The sequence below is a fragment of the Cebus imitator genome, unplaced genomic scaffold (assembly GCF_001604975.1).
Source record: "Cebus imitator isolate Cc_AM_T3 unplaced genomic scaffold, Cebus_imitator-1.0 Scaffold0, whole genome shotgun sequence".
In the NCBI taxonomy this organism is placed as follows: Eukaryota; Metazoa; Chordata; class Mammalia; order Primates; family Cebidae; genus Cebus; species Cebus imitator.
In genome coordinates this window covers 12,206,911-12,221,175 of record NW_016107315.1, presented here as the reverse complement: position 1 = coordinate 12,221,175, position 14,265 = coordinate 12,206,911, and the positions used below count along the sequence as shown (strand labels likewise).

Below are 14,265 nucleotides of genomic sequence, written 5' to 3'. Positions count from 1 at the left end.
AACGGGGGTGTTGCTTTATTGCCTGGGCTAGAATGCAGTCTAAAAATGGGTATGCCTATAATTATGCTTAATAATAGAGACATGAAAAAAAAATGAGGGACGAAAATAACAAACAAGCAGCCAACCAATATTTCATTTGAACCTGTAAATAGATGTGATGTGGTACTGATAAGAGTGTATATTTTGTGTATTTAAAGGGGAGAGTTCTATAAATGTTAATTAAGTTTACTTGTTCCAGATCTGAGTTCAAATCCTGGATATCGTTGTTAATTTTCTGTCTCATTGATCTGTCTAATATTGATGTTGAAGTCTCCCAGTATCATTGTGTGGGAGTCTAAGTCTCTTTATAAGTCTTATATACCTGGGTATTCCTGTATTGAGTGCATATATATTTAGGATCTTTAGCTCTTCTTGTTGCATTGATCTTTTTATCATTATGTAATATCCTTCTTTGCTTCTTTTGATCTTTGTTGCTTTAAAGCAACTCCTGCTTTTTATTTATTTATCGATTTTTGCTCTCCATTTGGTTGGTAAATCTTTCTCCATCCCTTTGTTTTGAGTCTTTGTGTATCCTTGCATGTGAGATGGGTCTGGATGCAGCATACCAGATGGGTTTTGGCTTTTTTTTGCCTGTCTGTGTCTTTGGATTGGGGTATTTAGTCGATTTAAATTTAGAATTAATAATAATATATGTGAGTTTAATACTGCCATTTAATATTAGCTGGCTGTTTTGCCTATTAGTTGATGTAAATTCTTGATTATGTTGATGCTCTTTACTTTTTGGTATTTTTTAAAAAGGCTGATACTGGTTGTTCCTTTCTATGTGTAGTGGTTCTTTCAGAAGCTCTTGTAAAGCAGGCCTGGTGGTGATGAAATCTCTGAGTGCTTGCTTGTTCACAAAAGATTTTATTTTTCCTTCGCTTATGAAGCTTAGTTTGGCTGGATGTAAAATTCTGGGTTGAAAATTCTTTTCTTTAAGGATGTTGAATATTGGCCGCCACTCTCTTCTAGCTTGTTGGGTTTCTGCTGAGAGATCTGCTGTGAGTCTGACAGGCTTCCCTTTATGGGTAACCTGACTTTTCTCTCTGGCTGCCCTCAGTATTTTCTCCTTCATTTCAACCTTGGTGAATCTGGCGATTATGTGCCTTGAGGTTGGTCTTCTTGAGGAATATCTTTGTGGTGTTCTCTGTATTACCTGGAGTTGAATATTGTCCTGCCGTGCTAGATTGGGAAAGTTTTCCTGAATCATATCCTGAAGTGTATTTTCCAGCTTGGATTGATTCTCTTCGTCACATTCAGGTACACCTATCAAACGTAGATTAGGTCTTTTCACATAGTCCCATATTTCTTGGAGACTTTGCTTGTTCTTTTTTATCCTTTTTTCCCTAATCTTGTCTTCTCGTTTTATTTCATTAAGTTGGTCTTCAACTTCTGATATCTTTTCTTCTGCTTGATCGATTCGGCTGTTAAAACTTGTGCATAGTTCGCGAAGTTCTCGTGTTGTGTTTTTCAGCTCCATTAATTCACTTATATTCCTCTCTAAATTGTGTATTTTTGTTAACATTTCATCAAACCTTTTTTCAAAGTTCTTAGTTTCTTTGCATTGGGTTGGAACAAGTTATTTTAATTCACAGAAGTTTCTCATCATCCACCTTTTAAAGCCTGCGTCTGTTAATGGAACACAGTCTTTCTCCATCAGGCCTTGTTCCGTTGCTGATGAGGAACTGTGATCCCCTGTAGAGGGAGAGGCGTTCTGATTTTGGGTATTCTCGGCCTTTTTAGTCTGTTTTCTTTCCTTCATTATAAATTTATCCATCTGCGGTCTTTATAATTACTGTCTTTATAGTTGGGTTTCTGAGTGGACGTCCAACTTGTTGATTCCCGGCGCTAAAATCTGAGCAACCCACTGCGCCGGCCAAAACGGCGGCTTTAAGATTGATGGTGCTTTTCTGACTCTGCACCAAGAACCACTGCACCAAGGCAGCGGCAAAAACGCCTCACCGGCCACAAGAGTCGCGACCCGTGGGGCTCCTCCGCTGGGAGTCTCCTGGTGTGTGAGCAACAAAAATTCGTCTGAAAGTGTGGCGTCCTCTCGTTCTCTGTGCTTTCACTGGGAGCTACAATCCCGAGCTGCTAGTGATCAGCCATCTTGGATCTCTCTCCCTGGTTATTGTTTTTATTATGAAGTACTAAATGCTCTGACAAATTCGAACAGATGGAAGTGTGAGGTGAAAACTACCTCTTAGTAACCAGAGGTAATAACTCTCTTGTAATTCTTTCTAGATAATTTCTTAGCAAATGTAAGCATAAGCATATATATATACAGCTATAGACAGATATAGGTATGTAGATGTACAGACATACAGTTGGTTGTAGTTTGCATCAGATCCGTAATTAGCTCTTCTCACTTAACAGTGTATATTAAAGATCTTTCACACAGGCCTGTCACTCCTGGACTCAAGAGACCGTCCCACCTCAGCCTCTTGAGTAGCTAGAACTACCATACCCAGCTATTTTATTTTTTGTAGAGGCAAGCTCTTTCTATCTTACCCAGGCTGGTCCCAAACTCCTAGGCTCAAGCAATCCTCCCACCTCAGCCTCTTGAAGTGCTGGAATTATAGGTGTGCACTGCACCTGGTCTATTTGCTTGATTTATAGCATTTTCATATGTAATTGTATGATACATGGGTATGCTTTTGTACTGTTGCTTTAACCCTGCAAATGTTAGGGGTGGGTCATATCTAAATTTCTGATCTCTGTCAACCTGCTGGTAAAAAATGGTGTATGTAACTTTGTGTATTTTAAAAAATTAATAAAGTTGCTGGGTGCGGTGGCTCACGCCTGTAATCCTAGCACTTTGGGAGGCTGAGGTGGGTGGATCACCTGAGGTCAGAAGTTCAAGACCAGCCTGGCCATCATGGTGAAACCCCATCTTTAAAAAAAAAAAAAGAAAAAAATTAATAAAGCTGAGCACCTTTATATATGTTTCTTAGCATACTTAGGAAACATTTGCATTTTTTCCTGTGCACTACCTGTTTATATCCTTTGCTCATTTCCTTCTTTTTAACATTGTTTTATCTCTGTGTATTAAGTGTTCTTGGTGTATTAATTAGCTCTTTGTCATATGTGTTGCAAATATTCTCCTTCCCTCTTTTTGTTATTTATCTCTGGATTTCCTTGAGGATATATCTGAAATATGCAAATATATAAAATATAAATATTTACATACATAAATATAGTATATATTTATAACATAAAAATGTTTATAAGTATAAATATGAACCATGTTAACATTTATTTTTTGCCATATAAATGTTCAAATATTTTCTGTGTTCAAATGTATTCATCATTTTTCTTTTCTCTTATTTCTTTCTTATTCTTTTTAAATTTTTATTTATTTATTTTAGAGACAGGCATTGCTCTCTTCCCCAAGCTGAAGTGTGGTGGCATGATCATAGCTCACTGCAGCCTCCCCCACTCAAGTGATCCTCCCACCTCAGTCTCCCATGTAGCTGGGACCAAAGGCACACACTACCACACCCAGCTAATTTTTGTATTTGTAGAGATGAGGTCTTGCTATGTTGCCCAGTGTGGTCTTGAACTCCTGGACTCAAGCAATCCTCCAGCCTCAGCCTCCCAAAGTGCTGGGATTACAGGCATGAGCCACCATGATGCTTGGCTAGCTAACTTTTAAATCGTTTGTGGAGACAGAGTCTCACTGTGTTGCCCAGGCTGATCTCTCTAACCTCCTGGCCTCAAGCAACCCTCTTGCCTCAGCCTCTTTTTTTTTTTTAATAGCCGTTATTTACATGCTATTTATATGTATTTTAAAAACCTAACTTTAGCCAATGTGACTGCCTTTAAAAAAAAAAAACAAAAACCTAACTCACTGTCAGATTATTTTTTTAAAGAAAAACACATGCTTTTTCTCCCCAAGAGTGAACCACCATGCCCGGCTGGATTTTCTTTTTCTTTTTCTTGTCTTTCCTTTTCAACAGTCAGCGTCTCATGTGTTGCCCAGGCTGGCTTTTCTTCCCAGCACATTTTAGACATATCATTATATATGGACCAGTCAAAAATCAGTTGCAGGGAGAGTACAAGGAAGGCAGAACAGAAAAATATATTTGAAGAAATAATGGCAAAAAAATTCAAAATTTGATTAAACTGCAGACCCACAAATACAAGAAACTCAATGAACCCCACACATAAGAAATGTGAAGAAAATAACACCAAGGGACATCACAATCAAATTGCTCAAAATCATTGATCAACAGAAAACCTTAAAAGGAACCAAAGGAACATTTAGGAAAAATGTATAGATGAACAAAGATTAAGATGATACCAGATTTCCCATTAGAAAAACACGTGAGCAAAAAACATTGGAAAGCCTGGTGCAATGGCACACAACCGTGGTCCCAGTTATTCAGGGGGCTGAGGCAGGAAGATCACTGGAGTTGTGGCCAGCCTGGGCAATATGTGAGACCCTGGCTGTTGAAAAGAAAAGGCAAAAAAAAAAAAATAAATAAATAAATAAAGAAAAGAAAATCTGGCCAGGTGTGGTGGCTCACTCCTGTAATCCCAGCACTTTGGGAGGCCTAGGCAGGTGGATCACAAGGTCAGAAAATCGAGACCAGCCTGACCAACATGTTGAAACCCCGTCTCTACTAAAAATACAAAAATTAGCTGGGCGTGATGGCATATGCCTGTAATCCCAGCTACTCAGGAGGCTGAGGCAGGAGAATCACTTGAACCCTGGAGGCAGAGGTTGCAGTGAGCCAAGATCGCACTGCTGCACTCCAGCCTGGGGGACAGAGCCAGACTCTTTCTCAAAAAGAAAATCTGTAAGCAAAATCCTTTAAAAATCCTGCTAAGTGGAATTCCTTCATAATGAAATATCCTTCATAAATGAAGGAGGTGAAATGAAGCCTTTTTTTGTCATAAAAAAGCTGAAAGAATTTATCCCAAGTGGACCCACATAATAAGAAAGGTTAAAGGAAGTCCTTTAGGCAGAAGGAAAGTGATACCAGATGAAAATATGAGTATATATAAAGGAATGAAGAGCAACTCTGTGGGCAAGTATAGAAGTTCTTTTCCTTATTACATAAATCTCCTTAATAAAAAGATAAATGTTTAAATAAAACTGAGAACAATGCTGCGTAGGCTTTGTAGCATAAGTAATGTAAAAATGGCAGCAGAAAGGTCAAGAAGGGAGAAATTAGATCATTGCATGGTTCCTATACTATAGTGTACAGTATATCACTTGAAGGTAGACCAGTAAGTTAATGACAGATGCTATAAACCCTTTCGATTTCTTTTCTGGTAAACTGGACACATCTAGTTTAACAATTACCTACTCCTACTCATAAAAAAAAGGAAAGTTCTTTTGGAAACAGATCCACGTAATGCCGTTTTAGTTCTCTTCCCCACCGCAGTCTGTCTTTGCAGCCAAGGATACAGTCCTGTAATAGCTAACTGATAATGTAAAGGCAGTGTTTACGTACTGGCAGCAAAAAGTAAAAATGAGTAACTCATTTTGTTTCAACTTTACTTATTTCTCTCTCTCTCTCTCTCTCTCTCTCTGTCTCACTCATCTGTCTCTATTACCTATTAACTCTCCAGGTCAGTGGCTTCCAGTAAGTAAAATCCTTGCTCAGTTGTCTGAGTTCTGCTTGCATCTATCAGGTTCTGTTCCTCTTTTCAGGGCTGAAAAGAACCTGGAGAAACAGCCCACAAATTGCAAAGATGGAAGGAAGGTCCCAGAGACCAGACCAAAAGGTGTGAACTAGGGCCGGGTGTGGTGGCTCATGCCTATAATCCCAGCGCTTTGGAAGGCCGAGGCGGGCGGATTACCTGAGGCCAGGAGTTCGAGACAGCCTGACCAACCTGGTGAAACCTGTCTGTACTAAAAATACAAAATTAGCCAGGTGTGGTGGTGCATGCCTGTTATCTCAGCTTCTCAAGAGGCTGAGGTAGGAGAATCACTTGAACCTGGGGGGCGGAGGTTGCAGTGAGCCAAGGTTTCACCATTACACTCTAGCCTGGGCAAAAAAAGCAAAACTCAGCCTCAAAAAAAAAAAAAAAAAAAAAAAAAAAAAAGATGTGAACTGCTGACTGGTACTGAAGGCAGCACAGCCAGACAGAACAGGCTGAAGGTTTAATTGGGGTTTGTATATCACTCTCCTAAAGTCTGGGTCCTGACCAATATGCCTTCTCACTCTTGTCAGGATCATCAATGATTTCTGCATGTTGTTAAATTCAGAGGTCAGTTTTCAGCAGCATCTGAAGCACTGGATCACTTCTGCTTCTTTGACACCTGTTGCTCACCTGGCTTCAGAGCGCTGGCTCTTTCGTGGTTCTTCTCTGAACCTCTCTGCCTGTTCCTTTTTTGTCTCCTTTGCCAGTTCTCTCTCGTCTCTTAGACTTTTAAATATCAGAGGGCTTTAAGGATCCACTCTGGAACCACTTCTCTTCTCTGCTACAGTCACTCCCTTGGTGATCTAATCCAGGTTTAAGAAATTGTCATTTCTTGCCCAGAATCTCTTCCAGACTGAATTACAGACTCCATCCCTCCCTTTGGATGTATAAACATCTCAAACTTAACATGTTGAAAACTGAACTCTAGTCTTCCACTTAAAATCTGCTCTCAGATTTCAAATTTCCCTTTTCTGGGCTGGGCATGGTGGCTCACGCCTATAATATCAGCACTTTGGGAGTCCATGGAGGGTGGATCACCTGAGGTCACGAGTTTGAGACCAGCCTGACCAACATGGTGAAACCCAGTTTCTACTAAAAATCACAAAATATTAGCTGGCTGTGGTGGTAGATGCCTGTAGTTCCAGCTACTCAGGAGGCTGAGGCAGGAGAATCACTTGAACCTGGGAGGCGGAGATTGCAGTGACCCAAGATTGCGCCACTGCACTCTAGCCTGGGTAACAGAGCAGGACTCCGTTTAAAAAAAAAAGAAATCAAATTTCCCTCTTTTCAGTTAATGGAAATATATCCTTCCAGTTACTCAGGACAAAATCTTCAGAGTCATCCTTGCTATCTTTCTCTCTCTCCTTTACCCCAAAAGGATCCAGTAGCAAATCCTGCAGACTTCATCTTCTGAGCATATTCAGGATAAGCTACTTCTCACTCCTCTGCCGCCTCCACCCTGGCTTGAGCCACCATCTGCTCTCTCCTAAGTTATTCTAACTATTTCCTAATTGGTCTGCTGCTTCCATCCTTGACCTGCTTCTGCGTATTCTCCAAATAGCAGCCAGAGGGATTCTTTTAAAATCAAAGTCAGCTCATATTACTTCTCTGCTCAAAAACTGCCAGTGGCTGGGAGCAGCAGCTCACACCCGTAATCCCAGCACTTCGGGAGGCTGAATCAGGAGGATTGCTTGAGCCCAGAAGTCTGAGACCAGCCTAGGCACATAGTGAGACCCCATCTCTACAAAAAATAAGTTAGCTGATTGTAATGGTGCTTGCCTGTAGTCCCAGTTACTCAGGAGGTTGAGGTAGGAGGATCGCTTGATCTGGGAGATCAAGGCTGCAATGAGCTGAGACTGTGCCACTGCATTCCAGCCTGGGCGACATCCTGTGTAATCTGGCCCCGCCACACCTCTCTGATCATGCCTCCTCCTTCATGTCCTCTCATTGTGCACTCCAGCTACCCTGGCCTCCTGGTGCTGTTCTAACTCACAGTACATGCTCCTTACACAAGCTTCTGCCCTTAGCACTTGCTGTTCTCTCTGCCTGGAATGCTCTTCCTCCAGCAGAAGCAGAATTACCAATAAACGAATGGAGCATAAGCTTCCCGCCCTTTACCAACATGGGCTCTCTCAAGGCCTTATACCTAATTTTGTATTGATAATTACATGTTCTATTTCTAAAAGAGGTTCTCAAAGTTGTATAAAGTTTGGATCCCACAAATCTTGGATCTATTCCTGTCCCCCAGATAGTTGCATGGCTCACTGCTCCATCTCCTTCAAGTCACTGTTCAAATATTGCCTTTGAAGTGAGACTGTTTAAAACTGCACCACTATCCCTTTCTCTGGTAACTTCCTATCTTCCTTTCTACTTTGCTTTTATCTTTAGAATTTGTTATTGCCATGTGCAGTGTTCATCTTCATTTATTTATCTTATTTATTTTCTGTCTCCCTCATTAAAATTTAAGCTCCGCAAAGGCACAGATTTGTATTTTTTTTTTCCAGCTATCTCCAGTGCTTAGAGTAATACTTGGCAAGTAGTAAGTGCTCAATACATTTGTGTTGAATGAATGAAGCTCTCCCTTTGGCATAAAGGAGTGAAATAAAAGAATTTGTATTTGTAGACCCCCCCCCAAAAGGGACAGTATGACTTTATGAGGGGGACAGAGGTAGGAGGAATAGAAAGGAGGCAGGTGGTTCTGTTTTCACCAAGGACCTGATACCTAAGTCCTGCTGACAACAGTTCAAGGTTGGTGTTTGGTCTGCAGGTGCTAGGGCCAATGGAATGTGGATATTCTGGAAGGGGCAGATGCCCAGAAGCAGGAGCAGACTTGAGGGCCCGATCTTGCTGCATTGTCTCTAAGGCACCTCACAGGGGATGGATGCTCCCTTTCTGAGCAGGGTGCCTGATGTCCCTCTGCTTCAGAGATCTCTCCTATGATAAGAAGCCCCTCTTCCCCAGTAATGCTCAGAACACTTGCAAGCCCTGGGAACACCTGAAAGGAATTGAGTAGAATGAATGCAAAAATGTGAGAAAGGGTGAAAAGCAGTAGGTTTAAAGAGTAATTTAGATTAGGCTGGTTGTGGTGGCTCACACCTGTAATCCCAGCACGTTGGGAGGCTGAGGCGGGTGGATCACCTGAGGTCATGAGGTTGAGATTAGCCTGGCCAACATGGTGAAACCCCGTCTCCACTAAAAATACAAAAATTAGCCAGGTGTGGTGGTGTGTGCCTGTAATCCCAGCTACTCAGGAGGCTGAGGCATGAGAATAGCTTGAACCCAGGAGAAGGAGGTTATAGTGAGCCGAGATCATGCTACTGCACTCCAGCCTGGGTGACAGAGTGAGACTCCATCACAACAAAACAAAACAAACAAAACACACACACACGCGCACGCACACACACACACACACACACACACACACACACACACACATGAGTACGTTAGATTAGTCCAAAGACAGTAAAATAAGGCATGAGCTGGGAAGTTCAGGACAGATTACAACGGACTTGGAGACAGGTCAAGATGTGTGGCTCTGGACAAATGCCATGAGTAGGCAGGAGTATTCAAAGCTCATTAGTAAATGGTACAGGCTGCCAGGTGGCTTGGTAGTGACAGGAAGCACAGATGCATCTTGCAGAGGAAGCTGCCAAAGCCTGATTGAATTCTAGATAAATGTGGGGGGAAATCCATCTTGTATAATGCTGCTTTCCTATCTGGAAACATGGTATATCTCTTGATTTTTCGGTACATCTTTCATGTCTCTCAGTAATGACATACATCCTTTATCATGACTTTACATTTTCTTGTCTTTAGGTTTTATTGCTATTATGACTTTTATGATTTCTTCTATTATATATTTTGAATGGGAAAGCATCTAATTTTTTCCTTACATTTGTTTGTACTCAGCCAACTTGAATACAATAATAATTTGAATTATTATTATTCAAATAATTTTCACGTTAGCTTTTCTAAATATTCTGGGTTAATAATAATAGTTAGTACCTGCAGTAATGGGGGTTTGACTTGTTTTATTTATACTTCGTTTCTTTTTCCTGACTTTTGTCCTCGCCATTATGGTGTCTTGATGGGACGTCTCTCTTTGGCAACCTTTGGGATGAGACTCTGAATTCTGCCTTCCAGTTGCAGTCCCCCCAGCCCTGGATGGAACTCTATTATTTTTGTGTGGGGATGGGGGCTTATCTCCTGAGCCAGCCTCGGCTTGCAGAACACACTCTTCCTGCAAGCATGGCTTCCACTCTTCTCTGCTGTGGCAGCCACAGCCTCACATCATGAGGATGATAAGCAGCCATTTAAGGGAAAGCCTCTCAGGATAACCTGGCATGCCCTGAAAGTCAGCAAACATGAGGGCCCCTCATAGGTCACTTCTTTTCCCACTGCCAGTTGGGCCTCGCCTTCTAGCTCAGTCAACACTGGGAGACTAGGCTGCTCAATCTGTGGTCTTTGTTTCCAGCTCTCCTGGTATCCCTACTGTGTGTTCCTCATGCCCCATGCTCTTCTTGATTCTTCTCTAATTGAAATCCTCCATCTCCCCAGACATGACCTAGTGAGTGAAGAGAGGAAGCAGGGTGTTGAGACAGGTAAGCTGAATTCCTCCTGCACTGGAGGCTGGCTGCAGAACCTGGGGAACTAGGAGGGGTGAGGAAGCAAGAGAGGTTCCAGCAGGCTTTAGCCTGCCTCAAGAAGTCTCCAGCTGGAAGGCAATGCTAAACCAGAACACCCTAGAGATATCTTGGCTGGCCAGGGCCTCCTAAAAAAGACACCTTGCTGCTTGGTTATGTTGCCTTAAGAGCACACCCATCACTCAGTGAATTTGCTGTGAATCAGAGGGATGCCCCTGAAGACACATTACCTGGAGGAGATAAGCTCCCCATCCCCCCCACAGCCATTCCCCAGCCTCTTCTCTTCAGCTCCTTTATTTCTGCACGCTCCTCCTTCCAGCTTGGCTCAGGCCACAGCTGACGCCCTGTTCACATTCTGAATCACTCTCCTGAGACAGGGCCTTCTCCAAGTGGTTTGCCTCTGGGCAGGTCCCAAGGCCACCACCTGGAGCTGCTGGAGAGGGTAGTCTGGACAGCAACCCCCTGGTGACCCGGTACTTGCTAGCTCCTCCCCTGAGCCCCTCGCAGTGCTGGATGCAGAGGGATGGACCAGGCAGCTGCAGGTAAGGGGTGAATGGGAGGGTATCTGGGTGACTGAAAGGGGAGAAGAGAGGGGAAGGAATGGGAGAGGCTGAAGCAAACATCTCTGAGGAAAATGGCTAATGACAGAGCTGGTAGACAATGGTGAGAGAAGGAAGGATGACAGCAAAAGTAGTCATGCTCCTTTTTATTTGAGATTTCCTTTTTCTCTTTTTGCCAATTAATAATACACTGTGGTCTGGGGAATGCTTGGGAAGGCTCCATTGTTCAAAATATTTCTTTCAGGAACCAGGCACACTGTCATTTGAGACTCACTTCTTTAGGTCTCGAAGGCTTTTTGGTCTTTGAGATGCTTTTATGTAAAGTTAATGCACCTCCAGTGAACAAAGGCTAGTGGACATGGACCAGACTTCCCTGGCCACCCTCATCTCCTGCTGCTTATCCTCCTTTCTTCCCCAACCTGAAGGAGTAGCTTCCTCCTCATCGAGAGCTCCATGGCTATGCCTGACTTATATCACCCTCCCGAAGCTGCAGGAATAGTTCCCTCCTGCTTCCAAAGCTCTGTGGCTATTCCTAACTTACCTCATTGTGCCCAAGCTGTCCTGGAAGGGAGGAAGCTTTGGATGTGCCTGTTCTTTTCCTTGGGCTGTGAGCACCTGGACAGCAGGGACTGCAGAGACCTCAGGGGGTGGAGGGGGTGAAAAGCAAGTGTCACATGTCCAATTTGGCCTGAGACAGCCCCCTACCTTGACCTATGCTCCAGGTCCCGGAGAGACCAATTCCACAGTAGAGGAATCTATTTCAATGTTGTATCAGAGTCCAGTCCAGGAAGCAGACCATGCTAAATATATATCAGTCAGGGTTCCCCAGAGAAACAGAACCAATCTATACACAGTGGGGTGTGTGTGTGTGTGTGTGTGTGTGTGTGTGTGTGTAGAGAGAGAGAGAGAGAGATTTTAAGGAATTGGCTCATGTGACATTGGCTCAAGAGGCATTGTCAGAGGTGTTTGAATCAGAGCAACTCCATCTTGAGTAGCAGTTGGGTAAAATAAGGCTGAGACCTACTGGGCTGCATTCCCAGATAGTTAGGCATTGTAAGCCACAGGATGAGATAGGAGGTCACAAGATACAGGTCATAAAGACCTTCCTGATAAAACAGGTTGCCATAAAGAAGCCTACTAAATCCCACCAAAACCAAATGGTGATGAGAATGACATTTGGTCAACCTCACTGCTATCTGTTTGACCAAGTATCTGGGTACTTGGCTGCCATGAGGAAAGCAGCTGCCAAGGACTGAACCCCCTCCTCTGCATAATAAAACCTTCACAGAAAAAAAAATTACAATTTCACTCCTGCGAAGTTGATACATAAAATTAACCATCACCAGTTCGCTCCTTGTCCATTTGGGACCCACACATATCTCCTTAAATCATATTTAACTTCCAAATAAAGACAATAACAAAATCGTAGTTCTGTGTAACACGACACAACTATCCTTCATATAACTGCATTCTACAGCACGAATCCTTTTCCCAGAAGAGGATACAAAGTCTTTAGCTGTGTGAAAGCAAAATACATCTTGGGGTCCCAAGCTAAAGGGAAAAGTCAAGCTGGGAACTGCTTAAGGCAAACCTGCCTCCCATTCTATCCAAAGTTGTCCCTCTGCTCACTGAGATAAATGCATATCTTATCGCCTCCTTTGGAAAGGCTAATCAGAAACTAAAACATTTGTCTCTTATCTACCTGTGACCTGGAAGCCCCCTCCCTGCTTCAAGTTATCCCGCCTTTCCAGACCGACCCAATATTCGTCTTACATATATTGATTGATGTCTCATGTCTCCCTAAAATGTAAAAAACCAAGCTGTGCACCAACCACCTTAGGCACATGTCGGGATTTCCTGAGGCTGTGTCACAGGTGTGCGTCCTTAACTTTTGCAAAATAAACTTTCTAAATTGACTGAAACTTGTCTCATTTTGGGGGGTTCACAGGTGATATTTACTCTTCTTGACATCCTGTAACTTAAACACTCTAATATAAAGTTAGCAATATTACATTCTGTGAGATAAAGTAATACATCTTATGTTACATGCTAAAGGAATAAGAAAGGGAAGAAAACAAAGATGCTATACACACGGTAACATGCTCATAACAAAATGAGGAAGAAACACTCATGACAATTCCACCTCTTGTTTTTATAACTGGTCATGTAGTTGTAGCTGGTATTGATAACTATCTTCCTTTACTACTCATTCCATATTCCCTTTGCCCTCAGCAAGCACCTGAGCTGGTCATGGATCATTACCTGGTGAGGTGACCGGAACCTCTGTTCCTAAAGCATCTGGGCCATTAGTAGTCCTGTCTGGATTGGATTGCTGTAATTTTCCATTGACTGTAATCACAGGGCACAGGAATACTAAGAGTTGTCTTAACAAATCTCATGTACTTCAGACATACTCTCCCTTACCTCCACTGCGACATTCAAAGCGTATGGCTTTGGCCCCACCTTCTCACAAATGACCCTGTCCAAAGCCACTCAGCCATTTTGAAATCTTTCTTAGGTCCTGATTCTGGGCTATGCTCAGGGAAGTCTCTGAAGATTTCTCACCCTGTTCAGGCCAGTTCTTGTGCTAATTTATGCCCACACATACCTGGCAGGGAGAGCTAAAGATGGAGTCAGTGGGAGCTGCCCTTTGGCATCATTTGTTTGTAATGTATTTCTAAGCAGCAGCATCTATCTTTGACCCTCTGCTTGTCAGAGGGCCAAACTCACAGACATTTTAAACTTAAAACAAACAGTTACAAAGCTGTTGAACTTTGCCTGTGCAAGGGCAAACATAAAAACATCCCAAGCCACCCGGCTTTACTTATTACACATATATCAGAATGTCCCTTCCCAGCTAAAGGCATGCATTGAAAGAATACACAGAAAGCCTGGAGAAGGTTTTCAGGGTGTCTATATACCCTGTCAACTGAGAATTAAGAGGATCTGGCTGGTCACTTGCTTGGAGAGGATCCTGCGGGCTGATAGTGCTGAGGGAACCCTGGTAGCACCCGCTGGCTAAGGTGAGAGAAAGTTGAACTTGAATGTGAGGGCTGTCAGTGAGAAGAAAATTCGAGCCATGGGTAAGGCCTGGTAGAGAGGGAGGAGGCTGGGGAGGAGTGAATAAGCCTTTGGAAAAGGCACTGTTAACCCGAACAGAGAGGCAACAGCTTTACAATTAGATTTTCTACTTGAAAGAGCAGGCTCTGTCCCTGGTAGCAATAGGCAGAAGTAAAAATAATATATATTCATTGGGAAAAGAACTGGAAAAAGAGTTAGGCAAAATAAGCATGTGGTTTTGTATCTTGTTTTTTAAAACAGCTTATTGTAATAAATTAGATATTCATTGAAAAAAACAGAATTTGAAG

At 42.7% G+C, this 14,265-nt stretch overlaps 1 protein-coding gene across 1 annotated transcript in view; it reads left to right on the top strand.

Moving 5' to 3' along the window:
- The first annotated feature begins 13,720 nt into the window (after positions 1-13,720).
- Positions 13,721-14,265, top strand: part of BDH1 (3-hydroxybutyrate dehydrogenase 1) — a 53,437-nt gene continuing 52,892 nt past the window's right edge. The window contains exon 1 of the mRNA XM_037735735.1: positions 13,721-13,920. The gene's annotated coding sequence lies outside the window, so the exon portion shown is untranslated. The remainder of the gene's footprint in view (positions 13,921-14,265) is intronic.